Genomic DNA, 24,859 nt, shown 5'->3' on the forward strand with positions numbered 1-24,859 from the left:
AAGTTAAGTAAAGAGGCCTTTTAGTAGGCATAGCTGATTAGCCTTACACAAGAGTAACCTTCTCTTCAAGGTGTCTTCTGCTGGAGCATTAGCAAACAAATAACATTAATTACTATCCTTTTACAGATTATTGAATTATATATTTATCAGAGCAATGCCAAAATGTGAACATTAAAAAATCTATGATGGTGCTTCACAAATGTCATAAGCTACATTCATTAAAAATGGCCACATCCAAGTTTTCCTTCTAGTAATTTCACCTTACTGGTGGCTTTTTATTAGTCAAGGTTTAACAGGTTTAAATGGTACATTGCATAAATTGTAATCCTAGGGTCAAATATTTGTTGAGGGCCACAGGAAAGACAGAGGCTATTGTCACCCAGCCCTGTGAGATGAAGATCATTTGTCACTCATGTCTTGCTCCCATTTCAACTATGGCTCTGAAAACTGGGCCAATCCCTTCCACAGTAGACTTTCAGGGTAGCGAAGGTGAGCAGTCACCAGTTTCTCAGGGTGGTAGTGTGGTTTGCTCGAGCTCCGCATTGAACCACCCCCCTCCCCCAATGGCAGGTTCAAGAACTCGAACGACCATTGCATGCTCGTGTTGCCCTACAGTGTATATACCTTGGCGACCACGGCGAGCATCAAGTTCAATAGACCTCTGGGAGAAAATTGGTGCAGGTTTCACTAATTTGCAAGTCCACACACAGCCTCCGTCCTTTGAATGTCGGCAGCATCAGACCAGCTGACTGCCTCAGGGGGTCTCCGATGGATGCGGTCCCACCTGAGCAAAGGGAAGTCCCCAGCATGAACTTTTACCTGGGTTGTATCTGCAGTTGCTGCCCCAACTGGACCGGAAGTAGGTGAGGCATGGACAGCGCCTTTGATGAACCCACAGCCCTATCCCTGAATGGGCCTATGACAACCATGTAACTGCAGAAAGAGTGGGCTCATGACTATCACAGCAGTTGTGGTTACCATGAAAATAGGATGAAAGACGAGGGGGCTGCTTGACAAATGGATCCTCCCAAGCTCACTCTTGTGCAGTTAGCTTTCTCTGGATGTCACACAGACACCAGGAAATTGCTGGAACTCTCTACTCCTGCCCTGCACAGTCTCTCCTCCGGGAAGACCAAGTAGACTCATTCCATCTTTCAGCAGACAGCCAGGCTTCTACATGCTGCAGCATAAACCTGCAACTTCTCTGGCAGAAAAAGCAGACTTCAGGTGATGCCCCTTCACCTCTGTGGGACTGGCTGTAAGGCAGCAACCAGCTCAGACTGCAAAGCAGTCTTTTGACTAACCTGCAGGACAATTTCTTCTCAGGTTATAAGAGACATGAAATTTTAACAAACCAGGGTAGTCTGGGTCCGATTACTATACACAACTTCACAGGTGATGTACGATCCATCATCTCAAACTGTAGAACAGCTTTGGGATAGCTCTCCTTTGAAGAGTTCTCCTCAGACTGTTCTCCAGAAACAGCTTTTGCATAAAGTGAGGTTTCTCGTCCCTCCAATCTGGAGAAACCACAAAAAAAGAATTAAAAAGATGTGAGATTTCTGCATCTGGTTTTGAGTTATCTAGACAGAAACAAGTATTGGCAAAACCAATAGGTCTCACCTATGCAAGAGATATTTATTAGCTCAGGCAATGTGTTTTAGCCATGTTGTTCACCAGCGTGGCAGCTGGTGAACATGGCGTGGAGTGTCAAAGTGGAATGGAAAAGAGTAGAGTGTCAGAGTCGAATGGCAAAGAGTGGAGTAGAGAGTGGAAGGGTGAAGTGTGGAGTGTAAAAGTGGAATGGCGAAGAGTAGAGTGTCAGAGTGGAATGTCACAGAGTGTTGTGTATTGAAGTGGCAGAGTGGAGCTCCGTAGCACACTGTGGAGTGGCTTAGAGTAAACTGGACTTTTCTAGAGTGCACTGGATAGTGTTGCAGAGTATAGTGGTGTAGATTAGTTTTGCATACAGAGTCCAGTGGTGCACACTAGACTGGCGCAGAGTAGACTATAGTGCTGTAGAGTGCAGCGGCATAGACTACAGGTTATACAGTGGAGGGATGTGGAGTAGAAGGGCATACAGTGCAGTGGCACAGAATGTAGTAGTGCAGGGTAGAGGGTAGCTTAGAGTGCGCTGGCAGAGTGAAGAAGAGTAGAGCGGTGTTGGGTAGAGTGGAGAAGTGTTGAGCACAATGGTGCAGAGTAGAGTGCAGTGGCAGAATGCAGTGGGGTAAAGTAGCGTGGGCTGGTATAGATTGCATAGGGGTAGAGTTGCAGAGTGCAATGGTGTACAGAGCAGCGGTATAGAATACAGTGGTGTACAAAGCAGTGAAGTAGAATGCAGTGGCATAAAAGAGTGGTGCATAGTAGAGTGCAGTGGCATAGCGTGGAGAGTAGAGTGACATGGGGTTAGGGGCAGAGAGTGCAGCATTACAGAGTAGATGGGTGTAGTGTCAGACCAGTGGCACGGAGTAGAGTGGAGCAGACTGGTGCAGAGCAGAGTGGCACAGAGTGAAGTGGTATATAGTGCAGTGGTGTACAGTATAATTTCAGAGTAGAGTGCAATGGCATACAATTAAATGGTGCAGGATAGAGTGAAGTGGAAGACTTCAATGGCGTAACGTGGTGTAGAGCACAGTGCCACAGAGTAGATTAGAGTGGCGTAAAATGCAGTGGAGCTATACAGAATAGACCTCATTGGCATACAGAGTAGTGATGTAAAGTGCAGTGTTAGAGTGGCATAGATTGGAGTTGTGCAGAGTACACTGTAGTAGCCTAGATTGGTATGATGTAGAGAGTAGCTGCAAAGAGTGCAGTGGTGTAGAGTGCATTCCCATAGAGTATATTCGTACAGAGAAGAGCAGCGAAGTGTGAAGTGGTGTATAGTGGTGCAGAGGGGAGTGGCACAGAGTGCAGTGGAGTGGTGCAGAGTAGAGTGCAATGTCATGAAGTGGTGCAGAGCAGGGTGCGGTGGCAGAGTGAAGTATGAATGGTGTGGCAACTCCATTGCCATTACAGACAACAATTTACATATGTATATATACACACAATGACACAGTAAATAGAAAAGGCAGTCCATGCAGTGTATCTACATGTGTATTGTTTTTTGTACTACAACGACAACAGGCGCCCGGAGAGGAGGAAGGGTGCATGTGAATCTACAGAACTGCATGCCACGAACAGATGTCTACTGGGTAAGTAACATTTTTTGTTCTATGGCATGCGTGGCTGTAGATACACATACTTTGCATAGACTGTAGAGCAGTTCCCTCCAAGTAAGCAATGGCTAGCCATTAGGAGTAGCTTGAAAAAGTGTACTGATGACTGCTACACCAACATTTGGCTGTTGATGAGCTAAAACATGTACACAATAGTGTTTAGTTCAAGTGTGCGGTGTAGAGCAAGTAGCAGCTTTGCAAATATTTGCTACTGGAATGTTTCCTAAAAAGGCCATAGAAGCACCTTATTTCTGGTAGTGTGTGCTTTTCGAGCTGTTGGTTATTGTCTTTTAGCTTTGAGATAAATATAAAAATGCATTTGACTATCCGTCTAGCTATTTTATTTTTTAAATCTGATTACCCTTGTGAGGCACTGTAAATGCTACAAAAAGTTCTTAAGATTTTCTAAAACGTTCAGTCCTATCAAATTAATAACGAAGGTTTAACATCAAGCGTGTATAGAGCTCCTTTAGCAACTGAGTCTGGCTGTGTATGAAAGTACCATCTTTCTTGGCATGGCACCCCCAATTTCTGCTTGTTTGTCAGTGTGTTTTGCATGTCTCACTGGGATCCTGCTGGCCAGGACCCCAGTGCTCAGTCTGAGGCCTATATGCGTTGTCAGTATACTTGACTGTGTCACAGAAGTTCTGCTAACCAGAACTCCAGTGCGTATGCTCTCTCTACTTAACAAATTTGTCACTATACTTTAGTGACTCCATATTACAATTCTGATTGACACACTGGAACCCCCTCCCCCCCCCTTATAAGTCCCTAGTATATGGTACCTAGGTACCCATGGCATTGGGGTTCCAGGAGATCCTTATGGGCTGCAGCATTTCTTTTGCCACCCATAAGGAGCTCATACAAACCCTTTCACAGGACTGCCACTGCAGCCTGAATGAAATAGTGCACACACTATTTTACAGCAATTTTTCACTGCACCAAGTAACTTATACGTCACCTATTTCTCTAACCTTCATTTACTGAAGGCTAGGTGCAAAGTTATTTAGTGTGAGGGAACCATTGCACTACCAAAGTTGCCCACACGTCATCCAGGGCTAATTCCCCGGACTTCATGAGTATGGGGATACCATTTTAAGCGTGCACTACATATATGTCAATACATATATGTAGCTTCACAATGGTAACTCCGAATATGGCCATGTGAAGTGTCTAAGATCATGGAATTGCCCAATCACCGCCCCCCCCCAACCAAAAATCCAAATCTGGTATTGGGGGGCCAATCCTATGCACCCTGGGGGCTCCACCATGGACCCCCAGTAATGCCAAACCAGCTCTCTGAGGTTTCCACTGCAGCCTCAGCTGCTGCCACCTCACAGGCAGGTTTCTGCCCTCTTGGGGATTGAGCAGCTCAATCCTAGGAAGGCAGAACAATGCATTTCCTTTAGGAGAGGGGTGTTACACCCTCTCCCTTTGGAAATAGGTGTTACAGGCATGGGAGGGTTAGCCTCCCAGAGCCTCTGGAAATGCTTTGAAGGGCACCAACGGTGCCCTCCTTGCATAATCCAGTCTACACCGTGTAAAGAAATGGCTCCCTGTTGCAGTTACCCCCCACTATTTGCCTGATACTGATGCTGACTTGACTGAGAAGTGTGCTGGGACCCTGCTAACCAGGCCCCAGCACCAGTGTTCTTTCACCTAAAATGTACCATTGTCTCCACAATTGGCACAACCCTGGCATCCAGGTAAGTCCCTTGTAACTGGTACCCCTGGTACCAAGGGCCCTGATGCCAGGAAGGTCTCTAAGGGCTGCAGCATGTCTTATGCCACCCTAGGGACCCCTCACTCAGCACAGACACACTACTTGCCAGCTTGTGTGTGCTGGTGGGGAGAAAATGACTAAGTCGACATGGCACTCCCCTCAGGGTGCCATGCCAACCTCACACTGCCTATGGCATAGGTAAGTCACCCCTCTAACAGGCCTTACAGCCCTAAGGCAGGGTGCACTATACCACAGGTGAGGGCATAGGTGCATGAGCACTATGCCCCTAGAGTGTCTAAGCAAAACCTTAGACATTGTAAGTGCAGGGTAGCCATAAGAGTATATGGGCTGGGAGTCTGTCAAAAACGAACTCCACAGCTCCATAATGGCTACACTGAAAACTGGGAAGTTTGGTATCAAACTTCTCAGAATAATAAACCCACACTGATGCCAGTGTTGGATTTATTAAAAAATGCACACAGAGTGCATCTTAGAGATGCCCCCTGTATTTTACCCAATTGTTCAGTGCAGGACTGACTGGTCTGTGCCAGACTGCTGCTGAGAGACGAGTTTCTGACCTCATGCGGTGAGAGCCTTTGTGCTCTCTGAGGACAGAAACAAAGCCTGCTCTGGGTGGAGGTGCTTCACACCTCCCCCCTGCAGGAACTGTAACACCTAGCAGTGAGCCTCAAAGGCTCAAGCTTCGTGTTACAATGCCCCAGGGCACTCCAGCTAGTGGAGATGCCCGCCTCCTGGACCCAGCCCCCACTTTTGGCGGCCAGTCCAGGAGAGATAATGAGAAAAACAAGGAGGAGTCACTGACCAGTCAGGACAGCCCCTAAGGTGTCCTGAGCTGAGGTGACTCTGACTTTTAGAAATCCTCCATCTTGTAGAAGGAGGATTCCCCCAATAGGGATAGGAATGTGACCCCCTCCCCTTGGGAGGAGGCACAAAGAGGGTGTACCCACCCTCAGGGCTAGTAGCCATTGGCTACTAACCCCCCAGACCTAAACACGCCCTTAAATTTAGTATTTAAGGGCTTCCCTGAACCTAAGAATTTAGATTCCTGAAACTACAAGAAGAGGACTGCTGAGCTGAAAAACCCCTGCAGAAGAAGAACAGAAGACACCAACTGCTTTGGCCCCAGTCTTACCGGCCTGTCTCCTGCCTTCCAAAGAAACCTGCTCCAGCGACGCTTTCCAAAGGACCAGCGACCTCTAAATCCTCAGAGGACTGCCCTGCTTCAAGAAAGACAAGAAACTCCCGAGGACAGCGGCACTGCTCCAAAAGAACTGCAACTTTGTTTCAAAGGAGCAGATTTAAAGACCCCTGCAACTCCCCGCAAGAAGCGTGAGACTTGCAACACTGCACCCGGCGACCGCGACTCGACTGGTGGAGAACCAACACCTCAGGGAGGACCCTCCGGCGACTCCGAGACCGTGAGTAACCAAAGTTGTCCCCCCTGAACCCCCACAGCGACGCCTGCAGAGGGAATCCCGAGGCTCCCCCTGACCGCAACTGCCTGAACCTAAAGTCCCGACGGCTGGAAAAGACCCTGCATCCGCAGCCCCCAGCACCTGAAGGAACGGAACTTCTGTGCAGGAGTGACCCCCAGGAGGCCCTCTCCCTTGCCCAGGTGGTGGCTACCCCGAGGAGCCCCCCCCCTTGCCTGCCTGCAACGCTGAAGAGATCCCTTGATCTCTCATTGAAAACCATTGTAAACCTGACGCGTGTTTGCACACTGCACCCGGCCGCCCCCGTGCTGCTGAGGGTGTACTTTTTGTGCTGACTTGTGTGTCCCCCGGTGCCCTACCAAACCCCCCTGGTCTGCCCTCCGAAGACGCGGGTACTTACCTGCTGGCAGACTGGAACTGGGGCACCCCCTTCTCTCCATTGAAGCCTATGTGTTTTGGGCACCTCTTTGACCTCTGCACCTGACCGGCCCTGAGCTGCTGGTGTGGTAACTTTGGGGTGCTCTGAACCCCTCTACGGTGGGCTACCTTGGACCAAAAACTGAAACCTGTAAGTGACTTACTTACCTGTGAAACCTAACAATACTTTACCTCCCTAAGGAACTGTGAAAATTGCACTGTGTCCACTTTTAAAACAGCTTATTGTGTTTTATGTAAAAAGTATACATGCTAATGTAATGATTCAAAGTTCCTAAAGTACTTACCTGCAATACCTTTCAAATGAGATATTACATGTAGAATTTGAACCTGTGGTTCTTAAAATAAACTAAGAAAAGATATTTTTCTATAACAAAACCTATTGGCTGGATTTGTCTCCGAGTGTGTGTTCCTCAGTTATTGCCTGTGTGTATGTACAACAAATGCTTAACACTACTCCTTGGATAAGCCTACTGCTCGACCACACTACCACAAAATAGAGCATTAGTATTATCTATTTTTACCACTATTTTACCTCTAAGGGGAACCCTTGGACTCTGTGCATGCTATTCCTTACTTTGAAATAGCACATACAGAGCCAACTTCCTACACACCGGTTCAGGGACCCCAGGTCCCTGCTGTGGCACGAAACTGTACAAAGGAAAGGCAAGTGACCACTCCCCTGTCCATCAGCCCAGAGCTCCTCCACAGTGTCCCTGGCATTAGCCATCTTGGATTCCAAGGTGTGGGAACCCTCTGGAGACCTCCGAGTGGCCAGTGCCAGCAGGTGACATCAGACCCCTCCTGATTGGTGCATACCTCGGTAGGTAGCCAGTCCCCCTCTCAGGGCTATCTAAGGTCTCTCCTCTGGGTGATTCAGTTTGCAAGATTCCTCCAGGACTCCTCTGCAGCCTCTGCTTCAGCTTCTGACAGTCGGATCAACCATAGACTGCTCCAGGAACCCCTGTAACTGCAACAAAGTATCCACGACTACTCCTGTGACCTGCAACTTCAGCTCCAGCCAGCATTTGCAACAGCATCCAAGATGTGCACACTCTAAGGACTGCCTGTCTTCGCCCTGCACCAGATGAACCGAAGGAATCTCCTGTGGAGTGACAGTCACTTCCCTGTTTCTGCAGGCAACCTTCTGCGACGACAACCGGTATTCATAAATCAAATCAAATCATTAACATTTATAAAGCGCGCTACTCACCCGTGCGGGTCTCAAGGCGCTAGGGGAAAGGGGGGGTTACTGCTGCTCGAATAGCCAGGTTTTTAGGAGTCTCCGGAAAGCGGAGTGGTCCTGGGTGGTCCTGAGGCTGGTGGGGAGGGAGTTCCAGGTCTTGGCCGCCAGGAAGGAAAAAGATCTCCCACCCGCCGTGGAGCGGCGGATACGAGGGACGGCAGCGAGTGTGAGACCAGAGGAACGGAGGAGGCGGGTGGGGACGTAGAAGCTGAGGCGTCGGTTGAGGTATTCCGGTCCCTTGTTGTGGAGGGCTTTGTGTGCGTGGGTGAGAAGTCGAAAGGGGATCCTTTTGCTGACTGGGAGCCAATGCAGGTGTGCGGAGATGTGGCTGTTGCGGGGTACGTCGAGGACGAGGCGTGCCGATGCGTTTTGAATGCGTTGCAGGCGATTTTGGAGTTTGGCTGTGGTCCCGGCGTAGAGGGTGTTGCCGTAGTCCAGGCGGCTCGTGACGAGGGCGTGGGTCACGGTTTTTCTAGTGTCGGCGGGGATCCAGCGGAAGATCTTGCGGAGCATGCGGAGGGTGAGGAAGCAGGCGGAGGACACGGCGTTGACTTGATTGGTCATGGTGAGAAGAGGGTCCAAGATGAAGCCGAGGTTGCGGGCGTGGTCTGTGGGGGTCGGTGCTGTGCTGAGGGCCGTGGGCCACCAGGAGTCGTCCCAGGCAGACGGGGTGTTGCCGAGGATGAGGACTTCCGTTTTTTCAGAGTTCAGCTTTAGGCGGCTGAGCCTCATCCAATCTGCGACGTCCTTCATACCCTCTTGTAGGTTGGTCTTGGCGCTGGCGGGGTCCTAGGTGAGGGAGAGTATAAGTTGGGTGTCGTCGGCGTAGGAGGTGATGATGATGATGATGATGTCGTGCTTGCGAACGATGTTGGCGAGGGGGCTCATGTAGACATTGAAGAGTGTCGGGCTGAGCGATGAGCCTTGAGGTACGCCGCAGATCTCGGTGGGTTCTGAGCGAAACGGAGGGAGGTAAACTCTTTGGGAACGGTTTGAGAGGAAGGAGGCGATCCAGTCCAGGGCCTGGCCTTGGATCCCGGTGGAGCGGAGGCGGGTGATTAGGGTGCGGTGACAGACGGTGTCGAAGGCAGCCGAGAGGTCGAGGAGCATAAGGGCGACTATTTCACCGTTGTCCATCAGGGTTCTGATGTCGTCAGTGACTGAGATGAGGGAGGTTTCCGTGCTGTGGTTGGTTGGGAATCCGGTTTGTGAAGGGTCGAGCAGGTTGTTGTTTTCCAGGAAGGTGGTCAGCTGTTTGTTGACGGTCTTCTCTATTACCTTGGCTGGGAAAGGCAGAAGAGAGATGGGGCGGAAGTTTTTCAGGTCGCTCGGGTCAGCTGTAGTATTCTGGGACACCTCATGACAACTAGCATGCTCCCTGGAACACAGGGGTGGACCGAAGTGACCCAGACTGTCCAAAGGTCCAGCTGTCGAAATTTGGTGGAGGTAAGAGCTTGCCTCCCCATGCTGCAACAGTACCCCTGTGCACTGCGTCTTCGGCAGCTCCTTGGGCTTCTGTGCACTTCTTCCAAAAGCTATTTGTGCACAGCGTAGACGAGGTCCGCAGCACTCCATCCTGCAATGCACAGCTCCCGGAGTTGTTCACCCTCAAGTGTAGTGCTGCGATGACCACACTTTGCATCTTCCTTGTCCCTGTGTTCTGGGATACCCTTGGGTGCTGCCTGGTCTTCAGAGGGCTCTCTGAAGTGCTGAGAGCCCCCTCTGTCTCCTCAGTCCAAGTTCAGACCCCCCCCCCCCAGGTCCCTCCTGGGTCCAGGCAGCTCCTCTGACGCAAAGCGTGTACTTGCTTGAACCAAGGCTTGTTGGAGGAATCCAGCGGCACAAACAGCCTGCATCCAACAACTCGACGTGGGACATCTCCTGCACCAAGCAGGAACCCGCAGCCATCTTCTTTGGTGCACTTCTGTACTTTTTTTCCAACCGGAGAATACACTTTTACACCTTCTTCTAGGTTGGCAGGGGCTCCTGTCCTTCCTGGACTCTTCAACTTTTGGACCTGTATCCTCTCTCCACAGGTCTTCAGGTCCAGGAATCCATTGTTTGCTGCTTGCAGTCTTGCTTGGTTCTAGCATAATTCTTTATCACTACTTGTAGTGTGTTCTGAGGAAACTTGCTGTACTTTACTCCTGCTTTTCTGGGCTGGAGTACCTTACTTACCTTTGCTGCTTTCCTACACTCCCAGCGCCCCTCTATGCACTACACTTACCTAGGGGGGAATTTGACATTCATGTTCCACTATTTTAGTATATGGTTAGTGTTGCCCCTAAGCCCATTGCAATCTATTGTATTTTCTACTGTTTGCACTATTCTGTGTGTTTGCTTACCTCATTTCGGTTACTAATGTACAGGGAGTGCAGAATTATTAGGCAAATGAGTATTTTGACCACATCATCCTCTTTATGCATGTTGTCTTACTCCAAGCTGTATAGGCTCGAAAGCCTACTACCAATTAAGCATATTAGGTGATGTGCATCTCTGTAATGAGAAGGGGTGTGGTCTAATGACATAACACCCTATATCAGGTGTGCATAATTATTAGGCAACTTCCTTTCCTTTGGCAAAATGGGTCAAAAGAAGGACTTGACAGGCTCAGAAAAGTCAAAAATAGTGAGATATCTTGCAGAGGGATGCAGCACTCTTAAAATTGCAAAGCTTCTGAAGCGTGATCGAACAATCAAGCGTTTCATTCAAAATAGTCAACAGGGTCGCAAGAAGCGTGTGGAAAAACCAAGGCGCAAAATAACTGCCCATGAACTGAGAAAAGTCAAGCGTGCAGCTGCCACGATGCCACTTGCCACCAGTTTGCCCATATTTCAGAGCTGCAACATCACTGGAGTCCCCAAAAGCACAAGGTGTGCAATACTCAGAGACATGGCCAAGGTAAGAAAGGCTGAAAGACGACCACCACTGAACAAGACACACAAGCTGAAACGTCAAGACTGGGCCAAGAAATATCTCAAGACTGATTTTTCTAAGGTTTTATGGACTGAGGAAATGAGAGTGAGTCTTGATGGGCCAGATGGATGGGCCCGTAGCTGGATTGGTAAAGGGCAGAGAGCTCCAGTCCGACTCAGACGCCAGCAAGGTGGAGGTGGAGTACTGGTTTGGGCTGGTATCATCAAAGATGAGCTTGTGGGGCCTTTTCGGGTTGAGGATGGAGTCAAGCTCAACTCCCAGTCCTACTGCCAGTTCCTGGAAGACACCTTCTTCAAGCAGTGGTACAGGAAGAAGTCTGCATCCTTCAAGAAAAACATGATTTTCATGCAGGACAATGCTCCATCACACGCGTCCAAGTACTCCACAGCGTGGCTGGCAAGAAAGGGTATAAAAGAAGGAAATCTAATGACATGGCCTCCTTGTTCACCTGATCTGAACCCCATTGAGAACCTGTGGTCCATCATCAAATGTGAGATTTACAAGGAGGGAAAACAGTACACCTCTCTGAACAGTGTCTGGGAGGCTGTGGTTGCTGCTGCACGCAATGTTGATGGTGAACAGATCAAAACACTGACAGAATCCATGGATGGCAGGCTTTTGAGTGTCCTTGCAAAGAAAGGTGGCTATATTGGTCACTGATTTGTTTTTGTTTTGTTTTTGAATGTCAGAAATGTATATTTGTGAATGTTGAGATGTTATATTGGTTTCACTGGTAATAATAAATAATTGAAATGGGTATATATTTGTTTTTTGTTAAGTTGCCTAATAATTATGCACAGTAATAGTCACCTGCACACACAGATATCCCCCTAACATAGCTAAAACTAAAAACAAACTAAAAACTACTTCCAAAAATATTCAGCTTTGATATTAATGAGTTTTTTGGGTTCATTGAGAACATGGTTGTTGTTCAATAATAAAATTAATCCTCAAAAATACAACTTGCCTAATAATTCTGCACTCCCTGTATATTTTGTGTATAATACTTACCTCCAGAAGGAGCTCGGCCTAAGCTGATCTGCTACAGCTCTCCAGACAGCCTAAGCTGCTAGAACACTGCCTACATTTCACTAATAAGGGATAACTGGACCTGGTACAAGGTGTAAGTACCTTAGGTACCCACTACAAACCAGGCCAGCCTCCTACAGGCTGTGAGAAAAAAACAGGTAACTCAACTGATTAGTTAATGTGAAATGGTGAAACTACTTTAGGAAGAAATGTAGGGTTTGTCCTAAGGACTACTCTATCTCTATGTACTTGGAAAAAAGATTCCTCTAAAGTGAAAACTTGTATTTCACTAACGTGCCACTGAAAAGAAATAGCTACCAAAAAGGTAATTTTCCATGAAAGAAATTGCAAAGCACAGGAGTGCATGTGTTCAAATGGAGTTCAGGGACCCTGGGTGGAATAACTTGGGTCCTTCCATAAATGCCTTGCCAATGTGTTTAGGTTGACAATAGCATAGAAAATGTTTTCATTTTGCAGCATAACACTGACTAGTTGTAGGTTTACGTGACTCCCTGAGAATATCCATACACTTAGATGGAAGTTGCAAATATCCAAACTCTATGACTTCAGGAGCCATATCACAAGATTGAATGTTTTTTGGGTCCTGGATGTCTGATCTGACCTTGCTTTTGAGTCAAAAGGTCTGATATGTTGGGAAGTTTGTGATGGGGATCCACAGACAGATCCAGAAGTGTTGCGTAGCAAGGTTGACGTACCCATGTGGGAGCTATAAGGCTATATATGACTGACCAATTAATCCATAGAGCAATGGCCTTGGATTGAGGGTGTGGATATCTGGACTCAAAGTTTTGCCATTTTTAATTTTTTACGATGTCAGAGAGATCCATTTCTGGCGTTCCCCAGAGGTGAAAGTATTGGTGAAGTACTTGTGGACAAAGTACACATTTGTGGACTTGTTGCTGCGTGCTGCTTAAGAGGTCCGCAAACAGATTGTCCATTCCTGGGAGATATTCTGCCAATAACTGAATGTGAATCACCCACTTACAAATTGTCTGAGCCAAAAGGGACAGTTGAGATGTGTCCCCCCCCCCCCATGGTTTCTGCAGATAATACATAGTTGTCACGCTGTCGGTACAGACTAGAACCACTATGTGAGCAATTTGTGTCAGAAATGCTTTCAGCGTTACAAAGACTGCTAGCATCTCCACACAGATGATATGATAAGTTTTTTTCAATGGGATCCCATTTTCGTTGTATTGTGAGGTTGAGGTAAGCTCCCCATCCCATTTGTGGTGCATCTGTAGTGAGAGTAATCTGAGGAACAGGGTCTCGAATGGGAGGCCCCTTTGAATGTTTGGTGGGATTCCACCACTGCAGAGAGGTGAGTTTGGTGGCGGTTCAACAACACTAGGTCCTGAAGATGATCCTGTGACTGAGACCACTGACGGGATAGACACTTCTGTAATGGACACATGTGAAGTCTGCCATGAGGAACGATGGCTATGCAAGAGGCCATCATCCCCAATAGTTGCATCACTAGTTTCACTGTGTAACTATGGTTCTCCTGTAATTGAGACAGGAGATTTTGAAAAGCCTGAATCCTTGCTGGGTTTGGACATGCCAATCTTGAGTGAGTATTAAGAATTGCTATCAGATAAGGCTGTATATCCGAGGGGTAGAGATGGGATTTGCAGTAGTTTACTGTAAATACCAAAGTGCATAAAAGATTTACTGTGTATTGGGTGTGATCCTGACCTTTTTCGATGGTATTGGCTTTTATGAGCCAGTCATCCAAGTATGGGAAAAACGTGAACGCATCTTCTGAGGAATGCAGCTAAGCATATTGTGAATACCCTGGGAGAAGTTGCTACCCCGAATGGTAAAACTTTGAATTGATAATGTTTTCACGCAATGACAAATTAGAGATATTTGCGATGTGCTGGATTTATGGGAATGTGGAAATAAGCATTGCCGAGATCTAATGTTGTCATATAATCTCCCTTCTGCAATAGGGAATAACATCTTGCAGAGTGACCATATGAAAGTGCTCTGAAAGTATGTGTAGGTTAAGAGGTCTGAGATCCAGGATTGTTCTTAGTGAACCATCTTTCTTTAGTATAAGGAAGTACAGGGTATATACTCCTAACCCTTGTTGAGATAGGGGAACTGGTTCTATAGCCCCTTAGAGAAGAAGGGACTGTACCACTTCTTTTAAGCGAATGAGATGGTCATGCAAGAGCCTGTGAACACAAGGAGGAATATTTGGTGGAGTGGAAATGAGTTATAGTCAATAATCATGTTGGATAATTGATAGTACCAATAGGTCTGTGGTGATATTGAACTTTGGGGATAAAAATGTACTCAACCTCTCTGCTTTTCCTTTGCTCGACGCGTTCCAAACATGAGATTTTTCTTCTAATGCTTGCACACCCCTTCGCTCCCTGTTCTGCAGTCACTACAGACTGCCTGTTGTATATCTGGCTTGAAGCTTGAGCACCTCAACCATGCATGTCGTCTAAGAATACTGGTGTTTACGTCACATGCTGCTGTATCTGCTGCATCAATGGCACATCTGATTGAGTTGCTTAAGATGGCCTGCCCTTCTGAGACTATCTCCTGATCCCTTTTTTCGTGTTCTTGTGGAAGATACTGGAGTAGTTCCACCATCTTGTCCCATTGGGCCCTGCCATGCCTCGCCAGGAATGAGAATTTGCAATTCATCAGCAATCTTCAGTTTGAGCAGCTACCTTTTTGCCCGCTGTGTTCAGTTTTTTGCTCTCCTTATCAGGAGGAGGAGCATCCCTGGTGGACTGTCAGCACCCTTTCGTGCTGCACTTACCACTATACAATCTAGTGGTAATTGTGATTTTATAAATGTTGGATCAGAGGGTGCAGCTCCATATTTCTGATCTACCCTTGGTGTAATGACCCTTGCCCTAACAGGTTCTTTGACTAGCTCTATGGCATGTCTAAGCATACCTGGTAGCATGGGTAGGAAATAGACTCTTTATGAGTGTTGGTTAAAGTATCTAAGAGGGAATCCTCTTTGATTGTATCAGTATACATCTACACATTATGGTACGCTGCTGGTATGCTGTTGTATCCTCCGGGGGTTAAGGCCTTGCTGGATAAAGGCCACGGTCAATAGGGAGAATCTGAGCTGGATCATATAGAGCCCATGGATCTACATCTTGTAGAACATCACTTAAGTCACCTCTATGAGGTGATGACCCTTGTGGAGAGAATTGTGGTTGTATAAAAGATGTAGGAGATTGTGGTGGAGTAGGATAAGTTACTTACCTGTAAATCCTAGTTCTCTTCCAGGGGTATCCTCATCAAAGTCATAAACATTGAATATTCCCGCCCTTGTGCAGGGACCCCGGAGCATATATAAAATACACACATCTTAACATGTGTAAAAAACAGCAATGCAGGCTATAATGTTAGAAACAGGCTAAAATGCTTTATTTCTATGAAGTTTTTTTTTTTTTTTTTATATTATAAAGCTACAATAGAGAATAAATATCTACCCAAGCCCCTCAAACTAGGCTTAGGGAAGTAAGCAGCAGCAAACTCTAGAGAAAAAGAGAAAAAACTGCATTGAAAAACAATGAAGCATTCTTAGCCAATAGGCTGCATGCAGGTTAACACAGGAGAACCATAAAAACTTTGGCACCGTGCCTTTAAGACCCTGAGCACCTCCAGTATCCCACCATGCCTCAGGGGTGAAGGAAAGGTGACAGTTGGTTCACAGTTAGGTCAGTTCTTTTTACGGTGACAATTTGTATAACTGATTCAAAACAGTCTGTCCTGCACTTCTAGGAGACGTGCGTCCGGGGAGGAGGGTGGGTTGTTTATGACTTTGATGAGGATACCCCTGGAAGAGAACTAGGATTTACAGGTAAGTAACTTATCCTTCTCTTCCAGGGGATCCTCATCAATAGTCATAAACATTGAATGGATTAGCAAGCCCATCCCTAAACCCAGCGGACTGTCCGATAGAAGAGCAGGAATAGATATGTCTTACGCAAATAGATTTCTTAGAGAGGCCTGCCCCACTTGGGCATCCGCTCTTGCATCTGAGTCTAAACAATAATGTCTTGTAAACGTATGGACAGACTTCCATGTAGCAGCTTTACAAATCTCAGATAACGGAACATTGTTAAGGAGAGCAGCAGTAGCCGCTTTACCCCTTGTGGAATGCGCTCTAGGCCGCGCTAGCAATTGTCTATTAGCTAGCTGGTAAGTATTAACAATGCAAGAACTATCCATCTTGATATTGTTCGCTTAGAAGCTGCCTCTCCTGTCCTTAAATGACCATAGTTTACAAACAAGCGGTTAGAGTGTCTAATCGATTTTGTCTTGTCCAGATAAAATTTCAGCACTCTTTTCAAGTCTAATGAGTGCAATGCTTTCTCTGCCGGAGTCTCCGGATTGGGAAAGAACGTCGGTAAAGTTATGGTCTGATTAATATGGAATTCTGACACCACCTTCGGAAGGAAAGATGGGTGAGTTCGCAGAACCACTCTATTGTCATGAAAAACCGTGTACGGTTCTTTTGCAGACTGTAAGGAAATGCCTCCTTGGCATGGTTACCCCCTGACTTGTTGCCTTTGCTGATGCTATGTTTACAATTGAAAGTGTGCTGAGGCCTGCTAACCAGGCCCCAGCACCAGTGTTCTTTCCCTAACCTGTACTTTTGTATCCACAATTGGCAGACCCTGGCATCCAGATAAGTCCCTTGTAACTGGTACTTCTAGTACCAAGGGCCCTGATGCCAAGGAAGGTCTCTAAGGGCTGCAGCATGTCTTATGCCACCCTGGAGACCTCTCACTCAGCACAGACACACTGCTTGCCAGCTTGTGTGTGCTAGTGAGGACAAAACGAGTAAGTCGACATGGCACTCCCCTCAGGGTGCCATGCCAGCCTCTCACTGCCTATGCAGTATAGGTAAGACACCCCTCTAGCAGGCCTTACAGCCCTAAGGCAGGGTGCACTATACCATAGGTGAGGGTACCAGTGCATGAGCATGGTACCCCTACAGTGTCTAAACAAAACCTTAGACATTGTAAGTGCAGGGTAGCCATAAGAGTATATGGTCTGGGAGTCTGTCAAACACGAACTCCACAGCACCATAATGGCTACACTGAAAACTGGGAAGTTTGGTATCAAACTTCTCAGCACAATAAATGCACACTGATGCCAGTGTACATTTTATTGCAAAATACACCCCAGAGGGCACCTTAGAGGTGCCCCCTGAAACTTAACCGACTGTCTGTGTAGGCTGACTAGTTCCAGCAGCCTGCCACACTAGAGACATGTTGCTGGCCCCATGGGGAGTGCGCCTTTGTCACTCTGAGGCCAGTAACAAAGCCTGCACTGGGTGGAGATGCTAACACCTCCCCCAGGCAGGAGCTGTGACACCTGGCGGTGAGCCTCAAAGGCTCACCCCTTTGTCCCAGCCCAGCAGGGCACTCCAGCTTGCTGGAGTTGCCCGCCCCCTCCGGCCACGGCCACCACTTTTGGCGGCAAAGCTGGAGGGAACAAAGAAAGCAACAAGGAGGAGTCACTGGCCAGTCAGGACAGCCCCTAAGGTGTCCTGAGCTGAGGTGACTAACTTTTAGAAATCCTCCATCTTGCAGATGGAGGATTCCCCCAATAGGGTTAGGATTGTGACCCCCTCCCCTTGGGAGGAGGCACAAAGAGGGTGTACCCACCCTCAGGGCTAGTAGCCATTGGCTACTAACCCCCCAGACCTAAACACGCCCTTAAATTTAGTATTTAAGGGCTACCCTGAACCCTAGAAACTTAGATTCCTGCAACAACAAGAAGAAGGACTGCCCAGCTGAAAACCCCTGCAGAGGAAGACCAGAAGACAACAACTGCCTTGGCTCCAGAAACTCACCAGCCTGTCTCCTGCCTTCCAAAGAACTCTGCTCCAGCGACGCCTTCCAAAGGGACCAGCGACCTCTGAATCCTCTGAGGACTGCCCTGCTTCGACGACGACAAGAAACTCCCGAGGACAGCGGACCTGCTCCAAAAAGACTGCAACTTTGTTTCAAGAAGCAGCTTTAAAGAACCCTGCAACTCCCCGCAAGAAGCGTGAGACTTGCAACACTGCACCCGGCGACCCCGACTCGGCTGGTGGAGAACCAACACCTCAGGGAGGACCCCCGGACTACTCTACGACTGTGAGTACCAAAACCTGTCCCCCCTGAGCCCCCACAGCGCCGCCTGCAGAGGGAATCCCGAGGCTTCCCCTGACCGCGACTCTCTGAAACCTAAGTCCCGATGCCTGGAAAAGACCCTGCACCCGCAGCCCCCAGGACCTGAAGGACCGGACTTTCACTGCAGAAGTGACCCCCATGAGTCCCTCTCCCTTGCCCAAGTGGAGGTTTCCCCGAGGAAGCCCCCCCTTGCCTGCCTGCAGCGCTGAAGAGATCCCTTGATCTCTCATAGACTAACATTGAAAACCCGACGCTTGTTTCTACACTGCACCCGGCCGCCCCCGCGCTGCTGAGGGTGAAATTTCTGTGTGGGCTTGTGTCCCCCCCGGTGCCCTACAAAACCCCCCTGGTCTGCCCTCCGAAGACACGGGTACTTACCTGCAAGCAGACCGGAACCGGGGCACCCCCTTCTCTCCATTATAGCCTATGCGTTTTGGGCACCACTTTGGACTCTGCACCTGACCGGCCCTGAGCTGCTGGTGTGGTGACTTTGGGGTTGCTCTGAACCCCCAACGGTGGGCTACCTTGGACCAAGAACTGAACCCTGTAAGTGTCTTACTTACCGGGTAAAACTAACAAAAACTTACCTCCCCCAGGAACTGTGAAAATTGCACTGTGTCCACTTTTAAAGTAGCTATTTGTGAATAACTTGAAAAGTATACATGCAATTGAAATGATTCAAAGTTCCTAATGTACTTACCTGCAATACCTTTCAAACAAGATATTACATGTTAAATTTGAACCTGTGGTTCTTAAAATAAACTAAAGAAAAGATATTTTTCTATACAAAACCTATTGGCTGGATTTGTCTCTGAGTGTGTGTACCTCATTTATTGTCTATGTGTATGTACAACAAATGCTTAACACTACTCCTTGGATAAGCCTACTGCTCGACCACACTACCACAAAATAGAGCATTAGTATTATCTCTTTTTACCACTATTTTACCTCTAAGGGGAACCCTTGGACTCTGTGCATGCTATTCCTTACTTTGAAATAGCACATACAGAGCCAACTTCCTACACAGACAATGCCTGGATTTCACTGACCCTCCTCGCTGAAGTAATGGCTACTAGAAAAGCCGTCTTCCACGTAAGGTGTTGTAAAGAGGCCTTATGGATAGGCTCGAAAGGAGGGCCCATAAGTTTTGCCAGGACTATGTTCAGTTCCCATGGAGGAGAAGGCCTCCGAATTGGCGGAAAAACTTTCTTCAAACCTTCTAAGAAATCCTTGACCACAGGTTTTGTAAAGAAGGATTCCTGAGAAGGTGATTTGCGATAGGCAGTAATAGCAGACAAATGTACCTTAATAGATGATACCTGCAGACCGGACTTCGCTAGATGAAGCAAATAGGACAGTATGACATCCTCCTGCGCCCGTATGGGATTATGACCTTTCTGACAGCACCATATGTAGAATCTCTTCCACTTAAAAGCGTAGGAACGCCGCGTGGAAGGTCGTTTGGACTCTTTCAAGATGCTCATGCACTCCTGCGAGAGTCCTAGGTGCCCATACTGCAGGAATTCAGGAGCCATGCTGTTAAGCTCAGAGAGGGTAGGTTGGGATGTAGAATCCTGCCCTCCATTCTGCTCAGAAGATCCGGTCTGCACGGCAGCCTCCTGTGAGGTTCTTCCGACAGGTTGAGGAGATCCGTGTACCAGAACTGTCGGGGCCATTGCGGCGCTATAAGAATCATTCTGGTCCTGGATCTGTAAAGTTTGCTGATCACTGCCGGAATGAGGGGAATCGACGGAAAAGCGTAAAGAAATGTCCCTGACCAGTCGATCAACAGGGCATTCCCTCGAGATCCCGGACGGTAGAACCTGGATGCGAAGTCTGGGCATTTCTTGTTTACTTCGTCTGCGAAGAGGTCCAGTTGAGGCCGACCCCATTGTGCGAAGATGTATTCTGCGACTTCGCCGTGCAGGACCCAATCGTGAACGTCCTCAAGGTGTCTGCTTAGAAAGTCTGCTTCCACGTTCTGCTGACCTGGCAGGTGAACTGCTGTAATTGACATTCCTCTGGCCAGGAGCCAATGCCATATCGCTTGGGACTCTCGCGATAGGGACCTCGTTCCCCCCTGTTTGTTCAAGTAATACATCGTGGTTGTATTGTCCGTCTATATCAAGAGAGTTTTCCCCTGAATTAGCGGTATGAAGGACTTGAGAGCGAGATGGACCGCTCTGAGTTCTAGCAGATTGATGTGGTACTGCTTTTCCTTGTCTGACCACAGACCCTGTGCTTGAAAAGGGCCAAGATGAGCCCCCCATCCCTGAAGAGATGCATCCGTTACTAGGGTGTCGGATGGAAGCACCTGGTGAAACGGAGCACCCACTGACAGGTGAGGTCTGTGCATCCACCATCTCAATGACTGAAGTGCTACCTCCGGTAGCCGCACCGTGTCCTCCCAGCGACCTGTTCTCTGGCTCCAGTTGGTCTCCAATGCCTCTTGGAGGGGTCTCATGTGGAGTCTGGCATTTGGGACAATAAAAATGCACGATGCCATAGAGCCCAGTAGTGATGTCACCTGACGTGCCGTAGGTGCGCTGGCTCTCAACAGGTCCTGGCACTTCTTGTTTATTGAGGATAGTCGTTCCTCCGAAGGATACACTTTTTGTAGTTCTGTGTTTATGATAGCTCCTAGGTAGTGAAGATTCTGCGTTGGAGTCAAGGTTGACTTCTGGTAATTGACCTGAAGACCTAGAGCTTCGCAAACTTCTAGTACAATGTCCCGATGGCTTCTCGCCTGCTCCGGAGAAGAAGCCTTTAGTAGCCAGTCGTCTAGGTATGGATATATGTATATCCTTTGTCTTCGGAGATGTGCCGCCACCACTGCCATACATTTCGAGAAAACTCTTGGGGCAGATTTCAGGCCAAAGGGTAGAACCCTGAACTGGTAATGCTGTAACGCTACTCGGAAGCGCAGGAATTTTCGATGTTTTGGAGCTATTGGGATGTGAAAATATGCATCCTGCAGGTCGATGGAGCACATCCAGTCTCCCTGATGCAGTTGAGGGAAAATCTGGTGAAGCGCTAGCATTCTGATCTTCTGCTTCCTTATGTATTTGTTCAGCAGCCGTAGATCCAGGATTGGCCTGAAAACGCCCTCTCGACCCTTCTTTGCCACTAGAAAGTAACAGGAGTAGACCCCCTGTCCTCTTCGTGCCGGTGGAACCTTTTCTATGGCATTCTTTCTTAGGAGGGCGAGAGCCTCCTTGCGTAGCAAGCTGAGATGGATTGTCATTGGTTGGTGGCAAGTGTGGTGGAGGCTGTTTGAAAAGAAGAGAATAGCCATGTTCGACAATATTGAGCACCCATTTGTCTCTTGTGATAGAGTGCCACTCGTGAAGATAAGCCGTAATACTTCCCCCCCACCGGAGTGGTGTACAGTGTCGAGGGAAGCGAGATTTCATTGCTTGGTGGGTGCTTTCGGAGTGGATTGTTGAGGTCTGCTTGACCCTCGCTCCCTTGTGTTTCTTCGTTGAAAAAGAGGTCGTCCCTGTCGCTGCTGTGACCTTTGCGCCCAATGAGGGGTTTGAACCCTCTGCTGGAAAGGGCGTCTATCATACGGCCTGTACCTCCTCCTGAAATCTTTCTTTCTTTCGAGGCCCACCGCCTTCAAGGTATCCACCTCTGTCTTCATGCGGGCCATCTCTTCGTCTGCATGGGCACCGAATAGTGTTCCCAGCAAATGGGAGATTCAGGATGCGTTGTTGTGCTTCCTGTTTCAAGCCAGTGAGCCTCAGCCAGGAAGATCTCCTCGCACAGATACCATGTGCGTACCCATGAGCAGCCAAATCCGCCCCATCCGCTGCCGCGCTGATAACCTGGTTGGATACCAGGCATCCTTCTTGTAGTATCTCCTGGAAATCTTGTCTGTCTTCTCTGGGCAATTTTTCTGTAAATCTACTGAGGGAATCCCACAGAGAACGATCGTACCTGCCCAGGAGCGCAGACGCACTGGAGACCTTCATTGCTGAAGCCGCCGTCCCGCATATCTTCCTCCCTAGAGAGTCTAGATGCCTGCTCTCTTTATCTGGGGGTACCGTGGATGAAGATGCCACCGAGTGGGTCTTACGGGCGGCAGCTATGATCACCGAGTCCGGTGGCGGATCCTTTCTAAGGAATAAAGGGTCTTGTTCTGGAGCCTTGTATTTCTTAAGAATCCTAGCCGGGGCAGACTTAAGCGATGCTGGGGCCAGAAAAGTGTCCATGGTTGGCTACAGCAAGCCAGGCACTAGAGGCAGCAACTTTTTCGACGCTGATCTCTGTTGTAGAGTCTCAAAGATTATCGATGAGGAGGTAGATGGTTCTGGAACCTCTATGTTGAGTTTCTGCGCTCCTCTTAGCAACACCTCGTTGAATGTGGTAATATCATCCACCGGTGAGACTCTAGCAGGTGGTGAATCTGTAAGGGTGGGTGAGTAACGCCAGACAGAAGAACCTGATGAAGACCAAGAGGGTGATCTTCTCCTTGACCGCGACCTGGATCTCCGTTGAGAGCGAGATCTGCTGCGAGGCGCTGTAGCAGAGCGTCTAGGCCTCGCGGTTGGTTGGCGAGGAGCTGAACGAGCCCGTTCTGCCCTGGCTGTCGGTGATGGCGTTCTTGGCAGGGAGGCAGTAGGTGAGTACATTCGCGAATACTGCGAATCTGGGGAGGCCGCTGGTCTGTTGAGGCTCTCCAGCCATCTCGGAGATAGATTGATGGGCGAGACATGCCCAGATGATGCCGCTCTTGACCGAGAAGAGTCGCTCGGTATGGAGACCACTGGAGATGGCGCCTTGTCTGGCGTGGGGCGATGTTCTGCTCCCTGTGGGACAGGTAAAACCTGCGTCGACGTCGATGGCTGTTTCGACGTCGAAGGGCGCCCAGCCGGTTGGTCCTGCCTCGACGTTGAGTGTCTTGACGTCGAACGACGCTCCTTGGACCTCGACCTGCTCGCCGTCGTGTGCCTCGACGTGGAGCGATGGGAGGTCGACGGCGGATGTTTCTCGTGCCGTCGTGGTGATCTCGACGTCGTGTGTCCGGACGTCGGGGGGCGCACAGCCTTTGCCGTCGACGGAGACCTGCCCCTGCTCTGATGTTCCCTCGACGCCGTTTCCTTCGACGTCGGGTGTGTCGCCGTCGACGGCGATCTATGCCGGTGAGACGGTGGTAGCGACGACGTCGAACAAACAGGCACTTTCCTACCTGTCGACGTCGACCGGGCCATTCTCTCCTGAGAATGGCCTTCTGGCTGTCTGGGAAGTGAGGAAGACAATGTTCTTTTCCTCTCCTGAAGCCCATGAAGTCGGATCATCTCTCGGTCTTTGAGTCCTCCTAGACATGTTCTTGCAGTACTTACAAGTGTCAGGGCAGTGACTCTGAGGCAGGCACACTATGCACAGAGAGTGGGGATCTGACTGGGCCGCCTTCTTCCCACAAGCAGGGCATTTGACAAAAAGAGAAGGCATTTTTCTGTCAGAAAAAACCTTCCTAGCTCAGACAAAGATATTATTTGTCGAGTGAAAAATGAAAAAACACTTTTTTAAAGAATTTTTCTGAGAAAAACTCAGAAAAACAGAGCTCAATGCTCCAGGATCCTCTCAGAAGAAGCCGGAAAAAAGAACTGACCTAACTGTGAACCAACTGTCACCTTTCCTTCACCCCTGAGGCATGGTGGGATACTGGAGGTGCTCAGGGTCTTAAAGGCACGGTGCCAAAGTTTTTATGGTTCTCCTGTGTTAACCTGCATGCAGCCTATTGGCTAAGAATGCTTCATTGTTTTTCAATGCAGTTTTTTCTCTTTTTCTCTAGAGTTTGCTGCTGCTTACTTCCCTAAGCCTAGTTTGAGGGGCTTGGGTAGATATTTATTCTCTATTGTAGCTTTATAATATAAAAAAAAAAAAAAAACTTCATAGAAATAAAGCATTTTAGCCTGTTTTTAACATTATAGCCTGCATTGCTGTTTTTTTACACATGTTAAGATGTGTGTATTTTATATATGCTCCGGGGTCCCCGCACAAGGGCGGGAATATTCAATGTTTATGACTATTGATGAGGATCCCCTGGAAGAGAAGGAGGAAGTACAGGAGACTGAGGTGGAGAAGGCTGAGGTTGGTCTGGTGCCTTGTATTATTCCTTGGAGACTTTCTTAGGGGGAGGAGCTGTGTTCAATGTTTCTTGGAAACGTAAGTCTCCTTTTAATTGGAACAGGAAGAGAATTATTTTCCCCAATCCCTTTTGTATATGACTCTTGCGTTGACGAGTGTCCATGACTTCCAAAATGGGCTCCAGTGCTTAAGTCTCTTCAGCTAAAACTATAGGGTCTTTGCTAAACATAACTTTCAGTTAAAAAAATTTCAGTGTTGAATTCTTTTCTCGAGCTGAAAGTGTCTGCTCCGAAGCCGATGTTGATGGCTGCTTTTTTCGATGCCGAGGTGATTGACTCGAAAGCTCGACTCGATTCTGATACAGGTTGGGATGGTATTGAGTCTTTGGTCGGAGCCTAAGGCATCTGGGTATTTGTGAATTTTGGTGCCAAACCAGAGGATGGGGCATCTGAATGTAATTCAGATCCTACCATGGCCCGAAAGCAGTGATGGGCTCAGAAGTCTTTTTAAACATCTTTAAGTGCGAAGATGGCACT

General features: G+C 48.3%; 1 protein-coding gene across 2 annotated transcripts in view; it reads right to left on the bottom strand.

The window, feature by feature from the left end:
- The window catches only part of WDR33 (WD repeat domain 33), a 1,025,118-nt gene that overhangs the window by 782,288 nt on the left and 217,971 nt on the right, over positions 1 to 24,859 (bottom strand). The window lies entirely within an intron of this gene.

This window comes from Pleurodeles waltl, chromosome 11 (assembly GCF_031143425.1).
Source record: "Pleurodeles waltl isolate 20211129_DDA chromosome 11, aPleWal1.hap1.20221129, whole genome shotgun sequence".
NCBI lineage: Eukaryota > Metazoa > Chordata > Amphibia > Caudata > Salamandridae > Pleurodeles > Pleurodeles waltl.